We start from the raw sequence: 21,078 nt of genomic DNA, 5'->3' as shown, positions 1-21,078 counted from the left end.
TGCCCCAGGTGACGGTCTCAGTCAGATGCGCTTCATCTCAAGCAGAAAGTTCTGGATGAGAGTTTGGGTTTCAGGAGGGCAAGCAAAGTAAGGCAGTTTTCAGAAATGCAAAAAAAAAAGAGAGAGTTCATTTTCAAGTTCCAATTAGCACCCTGGATAGCTCCCTATTAACACTCAGGCTAGACTAGAGAATCATTTGACCAGATGCAGCTTCAGTCGCAAAGAACCCCAGACTGAGACTTAAACAGGACTTCTGTCCAGTCTGGGAAGTTAGTTCTGTTCTTCTAGAGACACCTCTTCCTATAAAAGTGGCCTTGTCTGCTTCAGCAGCCGTTGACTCACAATATAAGGAAGACTGTGGCTCCTCTGAAGCTTCTGAGCCAGAGTCCTCAGAGGTCATCAGAGTGATCTCATCAAGCTGTGACACGGGTTCCTGAAAATGAGAGCCTTCTGGGAAAGCAGAGTTATCCAGCGCCAAATATGAGGACTGTTTTCCCACTAGCTGTAGAGTCTCATCCCCGAAGTGGGAGAGTCTGGCCCCGGAGTCAAGCTCTTTTTCACTTGTTCCTATTTCATTTTTCACTTAGTGTTTCCTGTAATTTCCTCAGCCTCAAGCCCATTTCAGCAGTTCTTCTTGTTATAATTGAAACACACAAGGGAGTGGAATTGAGGTTATATCTGCCAACATTGCCCCACCCCCACCCCGCCTTCATATGTGGAGGCAAAAAGCTTACATCTAAATCAGGGTCACTAGCCTGGCACCTGTGGATATCAGTGTGCCTTCTTATGCCTCAACAAATAGTCCCTTAAAAAGCTACAATGTGTGTGCAACTGTTTGCTATTCCTGCCCAGTTCCTGTTTACACTGACTTGGCCTCCTACTTGGCCGCAGCCATTTTGTGTTCTGTCTACCCCCAGCAGCCATTTTGTATTATGCTGCACAACACACACCAGCCATTTTGTGACTGACAAATGTGCCCACTAGCCCCAAAAGATTGGTAACCCAAATGTCTGGGTTAGTATTTTGGGTTGCATGGCTTATTTTATGTGGCCATTTTGTTCAGTTAGCAATTTATTGCAAAGTCTGAAGCAGCAGCTCATCAAGGGACACTAGACGAAAATTCCAGAAATTTGTATTAAAACAAGGAACTTTTTGTTTTTACTGCAGACTCAATAGCAGATCATTTGATATGCAGAAAAAAAGATCTTGTCAGTGGAGTGTGCACCCAACAATTTATTCTGGGAGTAAAAATGGCTTAAGTATGCACATGTGTTTTGCTTGTAGGATTACTTAGGACTATCAAAAATGGCTACATCGGTCATGTCAATCGATTAGAAGTTTTATAGATAGATGATAGAGAGATAGATGATAGATAGATAGATAGATAGATAATAGATAGACAGACAAATATGTGACATTGTATTGTGAAGTAGCTTAAATAATTTCATTTGGTGTGAAGAATTTGCGGGGCGGGGGTGGCCTTTTCCTTTAACGCTGTTAGAAAGCAAAATTTTGAAAAAGTGGATTGAATCTAAAGTCACTATTTATTGGATTTTTCTCTGTAATGGAAAATATACATTGTACTTGACCTCCTCCCACCCTCCAACTTTAATAAAACTCTGGTCATAGGTAGTGCGGCATAGAAGAAACCAAACACACATTTTCTTTACACTAGCTACTAGTATATTGATGGCTCTAGTATGAAATTTATTTATTATGTTTGACTCCCATGCACTATATATTTCCTTTCTAGAATTTAGCCTCTGAGGCATCTACACAGACATGCAGCACAATTTTCCTTATGGGCCTTGGTGTTTAGCATATGGTCAAAGACAACCTGCTAATCTGAGCATTTTGTAGCACACCTCTGGAAGCCACATAAAGCAGCGAAGGCTACACCTTTGGAGCAGGTGATCCTGCGCATGCAAAAGCAGAAGGCAATGTGCTTTGTTCTCAATAAAGTGGTACACTATGAATTCCTAAGAGAGAAACACAGCCGCTCTCCAATTGCACATGAGGGCATCATAAAAAGCATATTCTCATATGGCGGACTAGCTTGTAAAATCAAAGGGTGTGTGTATGTGAGAAAGAGCATTACATAGGGTGAGCCTACACATACTAAACACTCTCCCAGCTCTCCCTGTTGTAATCTTTTATTGTTTGTCTCTCCAATCTCCAGCCTATCTAGGAAACAGAGATTTTCTATGTGTGTTTACAAGCGTGTGTTCTGTGTGTGTGTGTATGCGTGTGTTCGTGTGTGTGTGTGCGCGCACACACACACACACAAGTATTATGATGGGCATGGTTGAAGGATGGAACAGGGAAGGAATTGGGAGTGACTGCTGGGGCACTGAATTAATGAAATTGTATATGATAGTGCAGACTTGGCACATATTTGTGATTTGTAACTTTTAACAAAAGGAAAGTGGGGAATTTTTGATTCCTAGACTGTCCATCATAAAAAAGAAAGAATTCCTAATGGCCACATTTGTCATTGAGAATTTAAGGGATTCCCCCCTCCCCTTCTTACTTAAAAAAAAGAAGAAGCACACACACCACAGAGACCAGATCAAATAGTAGGTTTTCAGTTCTGGAAATTAGCAGACGCAGGAGAGCCAATTAACCATGACTCCCATCTCTTGGCCCTAGTTTAATGTCTTTATTGCCCATTCAGATTTTTTCCCCTTGCACAATCCGGAGAGATGGTGTAATCGGGCTAATTTTGGGACAGTTATCGTGCTAATATAGTCTTTACAATTACGCGGCAGAGCAGGTGCCAAGGCCGCATGGCTGTGCATTGCCAAGGTGCAAAACAAATTCAGCGTTCAATCAACCTGAGAGAAAAAGGACAATTCTCATTTGCATAAACATGTAGCCACGGAAACTGAAGGCACAGAGGTATAAGGAAAAGAGACCTATTTTACATGATGTGCATAGAATATTTGACAGTTTAGATTGGAGGCGTCATTGATGTGCGTAGGAATGGTACAGTTGGTTGCCATGGATATGGTTTTCCCTACTGGCAGCGCAAAGATTGGCAGGGATAGATGCAGGGGGGGGGGGGAGAGAGACACACATACACATACAAACGCCTAAACCACTGCAACTCTCTGGCAGACTCATTCTTTTCTTTTGTTGAGAAGCTATGTATCCTTTCTATGCTAATGACAGCTCATCTAGTATGCTGTGTAATCTAGCAACACTGATATTTCTATAATAAATCATTTATGTGTAATGTGTATTTATATACTGCATGAACATATATAAAGTATAATTTCATACATACATATTTTCATAAAGCGGTGACATAGACAGAAATAGGAAGTGAGCTGAAGATGCATAATATATAAGGAAACATACTTATATTTAGTTTAATTTGTTTCCCTGATTTGACATAGAATAGAAACACCCCCAGGTGTGTTTTTAATGTAATTTATTATTATTATTATTATTATTATTATTATTATTATTTTTAAAATACCATGCACATGCTAACATAAGCAGCATTCTACAACTCATTCTGCAGCTCATTTACACTGGAGTAACCTTATTAAAATTGAAGGGTTTACAGAGGGGTAAAGAAATTGTCACCTGTCCTGAATGCCTAACATTCAGGGTAAATATAATCCTGTAGAATGCTTCCATTAAAGGGAGAACTTTTAAGGTTGGTTTAATAGTATAGAGTAAATCAAAATTGAGAGATGGTTTCTCTGATTTCACTCCAGTATATGGATTTAGGCATATGCTTTTTCTTTAAAATGAAAAGTCAGGTGGAAACCTTACAGCTATTCACTTCATTAAAATGAATATGGATTTAAAATCCTGATCTGCGCCCCAATTAAGCCAGTGGGTCTGGATATAAGCTGATTGAGTCCATTTGAACTCCGTGGAACTAAACAATTTTAAAATAAACATATTCCTATATATTTTTAAAGCTCACACCTTTTCCCCACCAGTTAAATTCTTAAAATAAGTGTGTGTTAATATTAACATGTCCCAGTTTCCAAATGGAAGGTCAATAAGCCACAAAAACAGTGGCACAATACCAAGCAAGCACCTTGCATGACAAATTCAGCACTCATTTGTCATTCATTATAAAATGCAAAACAAACAAAATAAGTAGCTGATCTCGAGACATCTACATGCATCTGATTTGGCATCTATAGTCACAGCATGATGATCATTCATGCCCCAAATAATTTGCTAGATTTGTCGTTTGGCATGGATGGCAACCCACTAGTTGCAGGTGATTCGTTGTGTGTGACTAGGGCTGAATTAGGAGCAGAGGACATTTGTTAGAATGACTAAGACTGTGGGCCTAACCCTTCTTTCCTGGTGGTAAACTCCATTAAAGTCAACAGGATGTACTTCTGAGTTAACAGGGTTTGGAACACAGCCTAAAGAAATAACACAACATGGTAGAAAGGAAAAAAGGAAAAAGGGTCATGGGGCAGATGTATTTGAGATCTCAACAGGGTACATCCTTTTCATATGAGAAGAGACGTCCTTGTAGTTTTTCAAGGCCTTTATGTTAAACAAGGACATTTCTTTCACAAATGCAGTGGCTGAGACTGGGGCTCTTTCAACTATTCTTTGTATGAAAGTGGAGTTAGCAGAATTCCACTTCATCACAAGCATTCTCCGCAGAGCATTGTGGGGCAGCGCTGTCTGTGCTCGCTGTGACTTCAAGGAGTGTGGGCGGAAGGTAGCCCAGGTCTAGGTCCAGGTTTCCCTTTGCTGCTGCTGCTGCCGTCCCGCTTCAGCCGAGCAGGCAGAGGCGGAGCACAGCTGGCAGCATCCCTGCCTGCTGCGTCGTGTCCTCTGGCTGCCCGCTGCACCTGGCCCTGCCCGGCAGAGCGAGAGGAGCGTTGGTAGGATCATCGTGCCACAGCACCCGGTACATTTAAGATGGCCCTGACTTGCACGAAGCTCTCAGATCTGGAGGTTGGGCTGTTGGCCTCACCTCCTGTAATAGAGGTGGGTAAGATTACAGTGGTACCTCGGTTTATGAACACGATTGGTTCCGGAAGTCTGTTCATAAACTGAAGCGTTCATAAACTGAAGCGAACTTTTCCATTGAAAGTAATGGAAAGTGGATTAATCCGTTCCAGACGGTCCGCAGAGTACTTAAACTGAAGCGTTCATAAACTGAAGCGAACTTTCCCATTGAAAGTAATGGAAAGTGGATTAATCCGTTCCAGACGGGTCCGCGGAGTACTTAAACTAAAGTGTTCATAAACTGAAGCATGGGTGTAATTGGTTCCGGAAGTCTGTTCATAAACTGAAGCGTTCATAAACTGAAGCGAACTTTCCCATTGAAAGTAATGGAAAATGAATTAATCCATTCCAGATGGGTCCACGGTGTTCATAAACCGAAAATTCATAAACTGAGGTGTTCATAAACCGAGGTTCCACTGTATACCTCACCCATGCTGTAGAGCAGCATTTCCCAAACTTGTGTCTCCTGCTGTTTTTGGACTACAGTTCCCATCATGCCTGACCACTGTTCCTGCTAGCTGGGGATGATGGGAACTGTAGTCCAAAAAGAGCTGAAGACCCAAGTGTGGGAAACCCTGCTATAGAGGATAAAAATATCATTATAATATTATTTTGTCCTGTCTTAAATGACAAATACAGGAAGTCTTGGTGTGGGGAACTTTTGGTCTTCCAGATATGGTTGAATTACAGCTCCTCTTATCCCTAGCCATTGGCCATGCTTCCTAGGGCAGATGAGTCTTCTGCAACATCTGGAAGGACGAAGGTTCCATACTCCTTTCTAAGTGTTTACTCTTTATACAGTTGTGAACTCTGTTCTTGTTGTTTTAGGTAAATAAGATGCAGTATATATATTTTCCCTAGGTCAGTGTTTCTCAACCTTTTTTGGGCCAAGGCACACTTGTTCCATGAAAAAAATCACGAGGCACACCACCATTAAAAAAGTTAAAAAATTTAACTCTGTGCCGCCCTATATTGACTATATAATTATGACTGTAAGAAACACTTGCCAATTGCTGTGTTGGTTGCAATCTCCTGTAATAAGGCTTCACAAGCCGCTGATTTCTCTGCCAGCACAATCCTTTGCTCAGCAAGTTTCAGGTTGAGCTCATCCAGCCAGCTTCTTTAAGTTTGTCTAAAACCACCCTCCCGTGGTGGTGGCTGTTGAGAGCTACGCTCGCTCCGCGTCGTGACCCGTCCGGCTTCCTTTCCGGCGGGTCAGTGTTGCTTATTGGCAGCCACCAGGCACGTGACAATGCAAATCGCCCTTCTTGTCACCGCACGTCGCGGCACACCAGCCAGCGTCTCGCGGCACACTAGTGTGCCGTGGAACAGCGGTTGAGAAACGCTGCCCTAGGTTTCCCCTTCTGTTTCGCAAACTCTTCTGTGCCAGGAGGCCCAAGGGCAGGCCACTTCTGTTTGGACTCTGTCCCATTCTGTAACTTGCACAGGATTAAAAGACCAGGGTTAGTGTGGGTATGCATATGCAAATAATAATAATAATAATAATAATAATAATAATAATAATAAGCTTCAATGAGCCAGTATACTATAACCAAATTCTTAATTCTGTAGAATAATAATTATTTATTTATTTATTTATTTATTTATACCCCGCCCATCTGGCTGGGCTTCCCCTGACACTCTGGGCGGCTTCCAACAAACATTAAAATACATCAAATATCACAGATTAAAAACTTCCCTAAACAAAGCTGCCTTTAGGTATTTTCTAAATGTCAGGTAGTTGTTTATCTCTCTGACCTCTGATGGGAGGGTGTTCCACAGGGCTAGAAACATAGCATGGACATTCTCACAGGGTTGGATAACCACCTCCAATATTTCAAGCTGTGAGCATAATTCTTAGCATTCAGAAAAAGAAATTCTGCAAAAATCCGGTACTTGTGGACAAGCATATGCTTGCCTGAATTGCAGCGAAATGTTGGCATATATTATCATGCCGAGTTCCTTGAATATAATTCATTTTGAAGCCATCATAAATATGAAGTGACTTGTTGAAAATCAGTCATTGGACATTCATTTAAAAACCATGAGCAACCTTTGTTGAGTTCAGAGGCCTGGGGCTCTTAGAATCAAGAACCTGGACTGAGACTATGTTTGTTAATGAAGAGGTCTATTTTATTTCCTTGCTCATAGTTACATACAAACCAGTGTTCTTCCTTCCAGAATTCCCTGTAAGTCCAGGAGTGATCTATGACAAGGGCCTAGTAATTCTGAAATCCTGGTTTAGATCAAGGAATGGATCTGCCATATGCCTTACAGCCTTCTCCTTCCATTTCTACTACTGACTATACACTTGAATTTCTCAAGACCTCTACTGGTATTATTCAAATGCCCTATTATCCCACTCCTGCCATAGTCCAACTCACACACAGCCCTGGCATGATACAATTGGCAGGGTAAGAGAGTAAGTCTTGGCTTTTTGCACCTATCCTCACTGTGTGTAGATCTTCTTGAAGATGGGAGGTTGTCTTATACTGAGTCAGACCAATGATGTGAGTAGAAGCAGCTCTCTAGCCCTACTTTTGAGATCATTTTAATTACAAACGGCAGCAACTGAATCTGGGGACTCGCAAATCTGCTCTACCACTGAGTTGAAGGTCTTGAATGTGCACTGGAGCCTATCCTCCTCACACATATTTATGCCTGTATGCTCCAGTTCATGTTCAAAATTCTAGGCATGGTGGAGGAGGATTTGAAAGCCCAAGGCTCCTCCTTTGCTTTGCACCCCAACACATGTAAAATTCTCATCAGGGGTAGTCCAGCATTGTGTCTTCCAGATGTGTTGAGCCCCAGCTCCCTCCAGAACTCTTGTGCCGAGTTTGGTAATGATATCTCAAGAGCCATCTGGACACATAGAGAAGAAACAAATGGGCAAACCATTTTCAAAATTTTTAGTAAATATCAATCTCTCTCATTAGTTGCACAGACCAGAATATCTGTATCTGAGAGTATTGTTGCCAACACCAGCATATTATGGATTACTTGTCCCTCTGGCTGGACTCCTGGCACAGCCATTAAGATATTTCCTTTCAAAACAAGCATTTAGTAGATTACACTACGAGTCCATCAAGGAATAGGGTCTTATATACACACATAAACACACACACACACACACACACACACAGAGAGAGAGAGAGAGAGAGAGAGAGAGAGAGAGAGAGAGAGAGATTTCTGTTTCATCCTGGCATAGCTGAAAATTTATATATTTCAGATTTTCAAAATGTCAAATGTGTCACTTTGTGACTGGCACTGAATTGTGTCACTGTGGATGAGTCAACCTGCATGCCTCAATATTAACTTCTCCTTATCCATGCCTCTAGATTGGATGATGCCCTTCACCAATCATTTTCAATTTGAACTCTGTGCTAGTGTTCCTTCACAACTCTGCATCCATTTTTAATATTGTTTTGTAATTCTGCTGTGATGCCTCTAATAGGTTTATCTCTATCTTTAATTTTACTTATGGGTGCATGATACGATTTACAGCTGAATAAGATGACTTTTTTTAAAAAAGGCACACCTCCCATCAAGATAAGTTATTAAAAATCAAATTTTATACAGTCTGCAACTTCCAGATTTGCAAGTGAACTCAATTTCCATCCTTTCAGCAGGATCCCAAGTAGTTTAACTGCTATCATTTAATGAAAATCTGATCTGGTTCTATACTGTTCTTTGAAAAATCTAAACCATACTGTACTGTGAAAGGAACCCCAGTTCTGGAGTTTTTCCTCACAGGGTTGTTGTGAGGATAAAATTGAGAGGAGGGATCCATACATGTTTCCTTCAGTTTCTTGGAGGAAAGAAATGTAATAAATAAACTCATCTATCTACAGATTTCTGTGATCTTTACTGAATGCAACTATCATGATGGTATCGGGTTATCTTTGTACATATATCACTTTTACAAATTAATACTAGGGCTGTGAAAGCAACACCATTTTACTATTCCCAATTTAGCAATCCTGTTCAAGCCACAAGCCAACCCAAACCGATATGCTCCAGGCCTGACCCAAGCGGCAAACTGAATTGAGGGCCTTGCATAGTTCTGATATTTAAATTCTAATTAAACATTAGGTATGGGGAAGGGGAATTTTCATGCAGAAAATGTTATACAGCTATTAAACATAGAGGAGCCCTTTCTGCTTCTCCACCTGACCCCCACCCCCTACTGAAAGCTGTTTGGTCAGGACTGGCCAAAGACATTCTGCTGCCTGAACAGGAAGGGACAAAATGATGCCCTTTCTATTTCATGTGAAAAATCTGAGTGGCCTGCCAGCTGAATCTGACTTCAGCACTGGCAACAGGACAGCACCCTCCAGTGTACCTGACGGCAGCAACCGCGTGGCACACACAAACCAGCCCACCAACACTCCCCCAGGCTCTTCACCCCTAATCATCTTCTGTCTAAGGCAGTAGCCTCAGTCTGCCTAATGAGAGGGGCGGCCCTGACCATGATAATAGTTTTCCACAATAAAAACTAAGCAAGGCACACAGGTGTGCGCCTTTTGAAATCAGTAGATTTAAATGTGCTTAGCTCTTTTGTGCCTGTTCATGTTCAGCTACCAGCCTATGAATGCAACTTAAGCAGAATTGAAATGGGAGGGACCTTTAAAAAAATCAAAGGCTGGCATTAAGTTTTAGTCAAGTGTTTCCGAAAAAGAAAAGAAAAAGGCTGTGGTAAAATGGTCAGTCTTTAAGGTGCTTTCAGCCACCGGTTCTCTAATACCAGGTTTCTGCTTCCTAAATTGTTAATACATTTCACAGGCCAAATAGTTTGGAAGTTTTCTTATTGCTTTATCTCCACATAAAGTCACACTAGTGTGTCCCCACCCCAATGATCATGTGAAAAGGGTTTCTCGTACATACTACAGCTGTTTCCATTGATGAATCACGGAATTGTACATCATCTAGTCCACTGTGCACTGAGTTTCTTCAAACTCTATAATACAAAGCAGGATTCCTAAATCTTTAACATTTCTGACAAATTTAATGAATCGAATCAGTGAAAAGTAACATCTTACTGTCCATGTTATAGTTTAGCACAAGCAGACAACAGGAAGGAAAATGTGACAACTGCTTGCCAGAAGTGTTGCTATGAAAAGGAATAGAAGAAAATAAAGAAAAATTACTTATACTGAGTCAGTGTGTTGTTCCCTCTAGCTCAAAATTGGTGATATCGACTGGCAATGGCTCTCCAATGTCATCAGGGATCAGTCGCAGCATCACACAATTTCAGGGGCAAATCACTCTTAAATCATAACTAAACATAGCTATTAAAGGTTAAGGGTGGCATTCAATGAAAGCTCTATTCACACCATACATTAAAAGCAGTACCATACCACTTAAAACCGTTATGACTTCCCCCAAAGAATCCTGGGAACTGTTATCTGTTAAGGATGCTGATAGTTGTTAGGAAACAACTATTCCCCTCACAGAGCTATGCTTGCCAATTCCTCTTCCCAGTGAACTCTGGGAATTAGAGCTCTTGGAGGCAGAATAACAGCTCTCAGCACCATTAGCAAACTACAGTTCCCATAATTTTTTAGGAGACGTCATGGCTACTAAAACTGGTATGATACTGCTTTAAATGTATTGTGCACATGGGAGCCTAAGTTTTACTTTGAGTAGACCAGGCATCCCCAAACTGCGGCCCTCTAGATGTTTTGGCCTACAACTTCCATGATCCCTAGCTAACAGGACCAGTGGTTGGGGAAGATGGGAATTGTAGTCCAAAACATCTGGAGGGCCGAAGTTTGGGGATGCCTGGAGTAAACCTTTTGAAACTAATGGAACTAATTTAGTCAATTTCAGTGGGTCTGCTCTGAGGAAAACTTAATTGACTATAACTGAAAGTTCTGTAGTAAAATATGGGAAGGACTTTCCCCACCCCACCCCCAAAAAACGAAACTTAACTCTGAAATGCATGCAAAAAGCATGCTGTATATGGGCCACTCAAGTAATGTATAACAGGTGACACAATCTATTCTGAAAGATATACAAACGTTAAGTAATATGGAATGGAGATTTCTCACTGTTGTCATGCTCATAGCAAGAGATTGTTTTTCTATGATGCTGCATGATATTTCTCCTCCAAAATGGGAGAATGGATGCATGAATGATGGACAGGTAAGTAAAAGTGTGAAAAACCTACAAGATGACCCAGGAAGTGGTTTTCCCATCAATGAAAGAGCTGAAGTCTCCAAGATAATTCACCCAGACAAACCATCAAGGAAGGATAAAATGAGTCACCCTGTTTTTCACATTTCTTTGCATTACAACACTTTCCTGAGCTTTGCTGCATTGATTTATGTGTAACTTACCACATGGACAAGAGCCAGAATCCTTCAGAGTTACTGAAGGGAACAAGTCTTAATCCACTTAATTTCCCTCTGTTATCTCTTTCTACAGCTTTGCAGTTCCAGTTTTTGCACAATTTCAGGAGACATTTCCCCCCGCTCATTTCTTGTGCACAAATTGCATGCCATAAATACTCTGCGCTTACTTCGCTGCAAGATCCAACTCTTACAAATGGATGTGGCTGCAGTGCATTGCAAACCTGTATCCACTGCCTAAAAGTTTCCCAGTGCTTGTGGGAATCCCCTGGGATCAAACTTGTGGGAATCCCCTGGGATCAAACTACTGTGCATATTCTCACCAGAGTGGGAAAAAATATAGTGAATTTTACCCAGATAAGTAGTTGTTTTCATTCTGTGTACCAATTTGATCACTGAGATGAAAAGCCACATTCAAGATTCTTTGGGGGAAGCTATGGCTGTATCATTAGCACTCAAATATATAGTGCAGATGTGGCCTATATCCAAAATCAATGGTACGTGGGTTTCTGCATTGATGTGACCAATGGAGGGGTTATAAAGCTGAAGTCATCAGTGAGAAAGTCAGTTTTGGTCAAGCAGGTTTCAGAATCCACAATCAGAGTTTTAAAAATGGACAGATGCAGACATCCCTTACACCAGATATCCAGGGGGGGGGGAGCATGTTGTAGCCAAAACCATAATGGATCTTGTGGCTTCTTAAAGACTAGTGCAGTGGGAAGTGGGTGGCACTGTGGTCTAAACCACTGAGCTTAGGACTTGCCAATCAGAAGGTCGGCGGTTCGAATCCCCGTGACAGGGTGAGCTCCTGTTGCTCAGTCCCAGCTCCTAGCAGTTTGAAAGCATGTCAAAGTGCAAGTAGATAAATAGGCACCGCTCAGGCGGGAAGGTAAATGGCTGCTCTGGTTCACCAGAAGCGGCTTAGTCATGCTGGCCACATGACCCGGAAAAACTGTCTGCGGACAAACATTGGCTCCCTTGGCCAGTAAAGCAAGATGAGAGCCACAACCCCAGAGTCATTCACGAGTGGACTTAACTGTCAGGGGTCCTTTACCTTTTAAAAGACTAGTGCATTTATTGTGGCACCTGCTTCCATGGATGGTGGTCCACTTTATCATAGAAGAATGGATTTCCACTTCATATGACAAAATGATTGATCTGAGGAAGTGAACTCTAGTCCACAAAAACCAGAGGCAGTATGTTTCTGAATACCAGTTGCAGGAGGGGAGAGTGATCTCATGCTTCAATCTTGCTTGTGGGTTTCCCACAGATATCTGAATGGCCACTGTGAGAACAGGATGCTGGACTGGATGGGTCATTGGCCTGATCCAGCAGGTTCTTCTTAAGCTTTATGTTACAACAAATGTTTAAGTCCTTATGGTGCCACAAGACCCATTATTGTTTACACCAGATCCATTGTGTCCTGATGAGTCACAATAGCATTCAGCATTCAGCACTGACACCAGGCAGGGGGAAACAATGAGTGAGGCAGCTCCTTAATCCACACGACCCTCTTCTGTGCCTTTTGATTGTAAGATTTCTACTCATCCACTGCACCAAGAGTTAGTATTTCTCATTACTGTTCTTCAGATTACTGTGCTTCTAATCACTTGCATTTTAAGCCAATGAGGAGGAGGGAGGGAATGATTAGGTTCACAATACAATCTACCCCTTCATAATTTGTAGGAAATTGAGAGAAAAACATTAAAAATTGAGTGCTGCTCAATAATTCATAATTCCTCAAAAGTGAAATCCACCACCAAAATTCAAAGGCTTTACTCGTCTCTAGTAACAGCAGTGATGGGATTGGAGGAGCTCCAGGCCAAATTTACCAACAGTGGATGACAAATTATATTTTCCAGTTTCTTCGCTGGAGAAGGATTGCTGAGAGACACAGAGAGACACTTCTGGGGGAGGGCTGAAAAAGCTACCCCAGAGACACCTCTCTATTAGACCTCAAAGGGTCGCTTTAAGTGGCATTTGCACTGTAATCCCAAGCTGGGCATTTAAACAAGGGCAGCAAGCTTTAACTGATTAATCCATATGATTTATTGATTTAAGCACTTTGGTGGAATTGTCAGTTTTTCCACAATCAGTTGGTTAAGCAATTTCCAATGCATGTGAGGGTCTCCCTTCCTCAGTCCAAGCTCTCTGTGGATGGAAGGACAGCAACTAAGCAAACAGGATGGCAGGAAGGATGCTGGCGTAGCAATACGGTTTCATCACTTGGGCCAACATCTATTTCTCTTCTCTTCCCACCTCTAGGAAAACTTGCAGCCAGAACAGATTCTTTCCTCTCTATCCTTTTTGCATGTTTTTTTTTGCCACATACCAGCTGAAATGGTTTTGGTTCCTCTCATTGATTACTTCTATCACAGGAGATATGGAGAAGCTCTACAGGTTGGGAGTTGGAGGCATGGTTTTTCAGTGGTTCCACTCCACCACCAGCACCACATGGGGGGGGGGGGTAGTGTGACCTTGCAGCACAACTAGGGGACATGTCACTATTCTGCCTCCCATGCTGTTCCTATAGACAAATGAGGCCATCAGGCACCTTCACCAGGGGATTTGGAGCATAGTGTCACCAGTAAGCAGACAACACCCAACCTGGCCCCCTGAAATAGATTAGTGCTTTGAAATAGTAAGGGACTGGATGTGGCAGTGCTTCGAGATAGTAAGGGACTGGATGAAGCTGAAGTTCTAGATGGGGCCTAACCCCCCTTAAGGAGCAGGTTCAAAACCCAGTGGTCTTCCTTTATCTATCATTGTGAATGGAAGCCGTGGCTTGGGTGACTAGGAGAGCCTTTGAGCAGCTCTGCCTAGTTTACCAGCTACAGTTATTCCGAGAGAGAGAGAGAGAGAGAGAGAGAGAGAGAGAGAGAGAGAGAGAGAGAGAGAGAGAGAGAGAGTCTAGTTGCATATTGTTGCATATTGTGGTAACTTAATATCTCAATTACTGTAATGCCTTAAAGACCATCTGGAAACTTCAGTTAGTGCAGAATGCTGCTGCTAGGATGCTGTCTGAATTATCTGTGAAAAATCATGGTACACCTATTTTGTGTGGTCTGCACTGGGTATTTTATGCATCACCAGGCCACAATTAAGATGTTAATGTTGACAGACAAAGCACTCAATGACTTGAGACCTGATTATCCATTGGCGTGTCTTTTGCTTTACCAACTAACATGGGTCCTAAGATGGGCAGAAGAGACCCTTCTTGTTGCCCTGTTGGTGAGGACGGTTCACAGTACACTAACTAACATGGGATTGGGCTCCTTCTCAGAAGTGGTGCCCCCAGAATGAAATTCACTCTCCCTAGAAGCTCAGCTGGTCTCTACATTGATGGTCCTCTGGTGCCAAGTCAAAACAGACTTCTTCAACCAGGCTATCGGTGGTGCAGATTGCACTCTCCAAGGTTCTGCAATTGGGGGAGTAATATGTCTGCTGCTGTATACAGCGGTACCTCTGGTTACAAGCTCCGCTAACCCCGGAAGTAGCTGCTCCTGGTTGCGAACTTTGCCCCAGGATTCGAATGGAAATCGAGCGCCAGAGGCGCGTGTGCAGCAGGAGGCCCCATTAGTTAAAGCACGCCTCAGGATAAGAACGGTTTCAGCTTAAGAACGGACCTCCAGAATGAATTAAGTTCATAACCAGAGGTCCCACTGTATATTTAAATCTCTATTTGCTGCTACTTTTTCTTGTTCTGAAGTTTAGGTTGCTATTTCATTGATAGGTTATATTTTTAATCTGTATTTCTTTGACTTGTTTGTAAACCACACAGAGATTCATTTGTGAAAGGTGGTTAAGAAGTGCAACAAATAGCTAAGTAAACCTTGCTCTGATTGCAAACTCCTATGCTGGTGTCACAACTTGTTGAAGTGGGCACACTTGGGAAAAGCTTGCACTGAAATCTACAAAGCTGATTTTTAAGTAAATGGCTGTTGATAAGGCAAGCCCTTTGTGTACATGTACACACACACACGTACAGCACCATCTTAGATCACTGGTTCCTCTGGCTCACTTAAACCTCTTAATCTTCCCTAGCCCTCCTGTCTCTGTTATAAACTGAGGGTGCCTGGGATTGAATTTAGCACCTTTAGTACAAAAACCTGGTACACAGTCACAGTGCTACAGTTCCTTCCTTGTGGAGCGCTCACAAATGTGTCCATATGGGTGTGGGTGTGGGACAAATGGGGAAGCCATGCTTGCACTATAAAAGCAATCAGTTGAAGATTACAGAGCAATCTTCATTTTGCATTCCATTCTCCTCCTTGCAGTTTGTCCACAAATGGCTCCTGGGTAAGACAAAATATAATGTGACAATATGGGCATTAATTGGTTTCAGTTTAGAACATCTTTGAAATGGGCTAAAAACTCTGATTGCTCCAGATAACATTTCCTTTTCAAGCATTTTTTTGCCACACAGTTTTTTGTCTGAAGAGCTGAGAGAAATAAAATGATATACTGTATTATATCACCTTGGTGGACTAGGTGCACAATTGATAATAGTTATACTGTTTCCGAATGCATAACCTCATACAGTTACAGCAGTTAGCGGCACTAAATTTTCCTTAAATGAATGTCCTTTGACATAACATAGTAATCAATAGGATGGATGGTCTTCTTCTCCCCTTTACTGTTCCCCTCCCCTTCTGTTCACATTATCCTGCAACTATTTGCAAAGTTTTCAAAATATGTTAATTTTATATGGTCCATATAGTGATGCCGACATCTTATTATGGACATGTGGCTCATTAGTTGGCAGCTCACTGTGTAGTCAATATATACCGCCGCCCCCCCCCCCAGCTGCCCCAATGTTTTGCTTGAATTCGTTGCCTGGGAAGTGTATTTGTATTCCACACTGCGTAAAAATAATTCCCAGGGTTAGAATTCTGCTCCTAATAATAATTTCAAATTCACCCTTTCTAAAATTTACTAATATGTGATTTAAATAAAATTGCAGTGTATCTTCTTCCCCAATGATTAATTTTATTCAGAGAGCTTTTCTATCATAATCTCCCCCTGATATTTACAAGGAGAAAGAAAGAAAGAAAGAAAGAAAGAAAGAAAGAAAGAAAGAAAGAAAGAAAGAAAGAAAGAAAGAGAAAACACAAGGTGATGATCCTACAGAATTAAATGCATCTGCTTACAATCTGAACATATATCCTTGAATTGTTACTTTGCAACATCAGATGCCCCATTGCTGAATCACTTTGCGCCAGATAGCCATTCCTTTGTGGACGTATCTGCATCTAGACGTGTGTGTAAGGCAGAACATGTTTGCTGACCGTTTCCCACTCATGGTCTGGTACTGATTTTGAGCACGCTTTGTAGGGTTTTTTTTTTTAGTAATGTTAAAATATTGTGATAGATGGCAGCTCGTCGCCGTTAATTGCACTAAAAGCAAAAAGGCTTATTCCTAAGGAAAATTCACAGCTTGTATAAATACAAATCTCTCCCCCCACCCCTCCTTTTCAATATATGTACTAAGCCTCCGTTAGTCGAAAGGATCATTCTGTCTGCAGTCACAGTCCTTGGTAAGCTGCCAAGCACAATAGGGCATTAATTAACATGTGCCAGGGATTCATCAACATGCACAGTGGTATAGAGCCATTGCAAGCTCCCCCTCCCCCTCCCCCTCCCCTCTTCTCCTTTGTCCATGTAATTCATGAAAGATCTTCTCCAGTATGTAAATCACTTCTTGCTAAACACCCAGCAATACAGCTCCCTTTTATTTTCCAGAACTATTGTCGGTTTTCTTAAACATACAAGGAAGACATTGATTCTCTCTGTCTCCTTCCTTAAATAAATATTTTTAAAAAGGGAAAAGGGAAAAGGTAGATGTTTATATGCATGCTTTAAATACATTTGAAGGTCACTGGGATAATAATGTGAACGCATTTGTTTACTCACTATACATCGCTCCATAAATAAATCACTTGATGAACTACAATTTAGAGGGGGGAGGGGGAAGAAAAAGTACGTGATTCATTTTGCTAAATGTGGTGCCACAGGGAATTGTGGAATTATTCTTCCCATTAGCTCAGAATGACAGTAAGCTGATCTGCTAACTTATGAGAATGCCTACAAAAATATCGTAAGCCATGCTGTATCGATGACCCACCAGTGACAAAGCAAATAAATCAAAGAATTAAATTAAATTTCAATTAGCTGTTGGGTTGCCCTCATTTCCTTTTATTGCTAAGGATTACCCAACTCCCATCCTATCTGCTGAGCTGCTATTAATGTTGCTCCGATAACATTCCATCCACATTTAAGTGAAAATGCACAAAGCTGTTGACTAAACTGTATCATTACTTCGTTGTTTTACTATATTATTCTTTTAAATCATAGCCGTACCTTTTGTCTGAGGGATCATTTCCTATTCTAGACTATAGACTGGGGGATGTGTGTGAGTTAGCCTACAGTGTGGTTAACGTGTGGTGTGCATGTGCATTGTTAATTCATGGAATAGCCTGCTTTGGATTAGGGGGAGGGAACTAGATTACATTCAGTCCTGTCTTTTAGGATTTCCTGAAATTCCCAGCAATCTCCTTTCATTATTAAGTCCTGAACTTTGTGGAAAAGCAGTGTCCACATTCCTCATTCAGACTATTGTCCTCAGCTGTGTGACCTGGGGAAAGCGCTTAAGAAAAAATACTAGCAGAAGTTTGGGACTCTGTTCTGTGTCTATCAGGCCAATCTATAACCTCATCTACAAGACCGTTAAGACAGAAAAACGGGGATTCAAATCAACCAAGTCAAGCCACAACCGCTGCTCACCGGCAAGACGGTAAGCGGCCATTCATAATCTAGGTGCCTGTAAGATTATAGGTTAGAGCTGTAGTAACACCTCCCTCCACAAGCACAACTAGTCTTTTATAGTTCCCTGAAAACACAGACTCCCCCATCAAGTTGATATATGCAGGTGTAGCCAATGTGGTGCTCCCAAGATATTTTTGGGCTACCACTCTCATTGTCATTGAACATGCTGGCTGGGCCGTGGCTAATGGGAGCTGCAACCCAATAACATATGTATGGAGGGTACCACACTGGCTACTCCTGCTTTAGTGTGTATAAAATCAAGAGAAGCTTTGTCGCCATATATGCAATGTTTTGGGAAGAAGAAGAAGAAGAAGAAGAAGAAGAAGAAGAAGAAGAAGAAGAAGAAGAAGAAGAAGAAGAAGAAGAAGAAGAAGAAGAACAGATATCTATACTTTTATAGGGTTGACCTCTAGGAATCATTCTTATGCCATGACACTTAGTCCATGATGGAACGTATTGTCATGAAGAAATGAAGGTAATATGATTTTAAAACTTGAATCTGAACCACACCAGTTATTGAAGGGAATGAAATGTATAGCTTTGCTGAAGTCTTAAGATCTAGCAACTTAATGGCTATAACACAGTGCAGCTATAATGTGCATTTAAACCCCATTTAATCCATGGGGCTCAAGCATGCTGGGCTCCATGCTGCTTTGCAGCAGGTGAATCTTGATCTTTTACTGGCATGGACCGTAATGATCAAGCTACATACAGTAACACATTGAGGTTCATAATACCAGCCCAGAATATTTGGAAATGTACTGGCAAGTGCAATGTTGAAAATGGGCTACTGCCTATGGCATTAAGCATAAAACAGCCGCTATTTCTCAGCTGCATTCACTCTCTTAACTAAACTTTTCAGGAAGCAAATTGGAGGCCAACCAAAAGAGAGAGACAGAGAAATATTTTGCCAAAGTGGTTTACTGTGTTACATTTAACAAGAACAAGATGCTCTCCTGTCAACACTCATTTTCTCATACTATTTATTTCAATTGTTGCTGTTACAAAGTCAGCATGTGCTTTCATTTTTACACATTGTGCTATATGAAAAATAATGCCAGAATATTTTGTTTTCACCCAGAACAGCAAATAACGGCGGTTAACTGTACAGTGACAATGCTTACTTAAGGATGCTCCCTTGCTAATGTATGTGGATATGTTCTCAGATTTGGGAGTCGGGTGGTGGTGAAGTATAATGAGAAATGCAGGGTACTGTAAAGTTCCTAGGTTGGCCAACCACATTTTTAAAATACAGCACAGCCCCTGGTTGGAAATGGGCTCTATAAAAGAACATTGGCACAGCAATTGCATTTACAGTGAGCGGATGACATTTTCAAAAGCACTTAAGGGTGTGATTCACTTGAATGGGGGCATCCATGATGATCTGCTGACTTCAGTAAGAAAACACAAGAGTTAGCGATCAATCTTAATCACTCTGGCTGTGAATTGAAAGGGCCCAACCCAATGGGAGAGAAGCTGCATCATTCTTTTCTATAACAGGGCAGGGGAATTTCTGAAGATGGAAAGAGGGTATCTTTGTGCAAATGGGCTCTGGATCCAGTGGTGCAGTTCAGTAATATTAGACTACCCTGGTCTTTGAGAGGGCCCATTTTAGATGGTAGGTATGTGTGTTGCTTCAAAATGTGGCACACCAGCCCTGCTTCATTAGGGGCAGTGGAGGCTAATACCTTTATTGGTATCACAGTATAAAACATTTCAAGTCACTGGGAACCCATTCTGGTAAAATTGTGGCTAAAAAGGAAGCTACTAAGGCAGTGATATCTTTGTCCCAATCTGCCAGGAGAAACCTCATTTGACTTCTTCTCGGATTTATAGACTGGAGGTCCAACATTTTGCTCGGCATACATTGGGGCTTATGGGGCATTGCCACTGGTGGAGGAATGGGAGGTGGGGTGGGACGCACCCCCCGGCACCATCAGGGAGGGGGGTACCATCACGACTGCCCCTCAGACATGCAACACGCACCCCTCACCGCGCTGGGCACCACGCCTGTTGGGCAACGCACCACGCCCCCAGGACTCACGCCATGCCCCCGTGGGTGGCATACCACACCCCCGCGGGTGACATGTCACACTGCTGGGATGTGAGCCATGCCCCCAGGACGCCTGCCAGCCATGCCTCCACCTGCTCTCCGCCCCCAGTGCCAGAGCATGCAGCTTCGCCACTGGGCATTGCCCCACCCACCTCAGTCTGTCTTCAGCCAGCCCCACCACTTGCCTGCTTACTTACATCCTGTCGAGGGGGTGGCACTGCCTGTCAGTGCTGCCCTTGTAGAATAAAGGAGGAAAATTAGTTCCACCTAGTGTTGGCCTCCCTACCTTTCACCCCACCAGTCTCAATGTGCACCTCTGACTAGGGGACCCTCTGCTCTTTCTGCTGAGTGAGACCGTGGAATTTTGACCCAATAGCACCATGCTCTGGTTCATATTCACTGGTCGTGTGGAGTACCTTGGGGTTCATATTTCTCTAAATAGTTATTTGGGCATTCAACACACTTGCATATAAGCACTCAGATGAGGCATGCAGAGAAGTGTACATGCACATGAAAGCTCATTCCAATGACAAACTTAGTTGGTCTCTAAGGTGCTACTGGAAGGATTTTTTTGTTTGTTTCAACTACGTCAGACCAACACGGCTACCTACCTGTAACTAAGCTTTCTTTTGACTGTGTTCACATTCCTGTTTACTGTGTGCTCACTGCATTTCCAGTGCCGGCTTCACCCCATGACAGCTGCACATCAATTTCGGCAGACCTCTGAATTCCCAAATATTCTGGATTATACATTTGTACATGCTGCATATTAAGTAGCCTAGAAGCTAAAATTACAAACCACACCCCTCAGTGATAAAAAGAACCTCAGTAGTAAAATAAATAACCTGGGAA

The sequence above is a fragment of the Zootoca vivipara genome, chromosome 10, assembly GCF_965207765.1.
Source record: "Zootoca vivipara chromosome 10, rZooViv2.hap1.1, whole genome shotgun sequence".
Lineage (NCBI taxonomy): Eukaryota > Metazoa > Chordata > Lepidosauria > Squamata > Lacertidae > Zootoca > Zootoca vivipara.
This window is presented reverse-complemented; position numbering follows the sequence as displayed.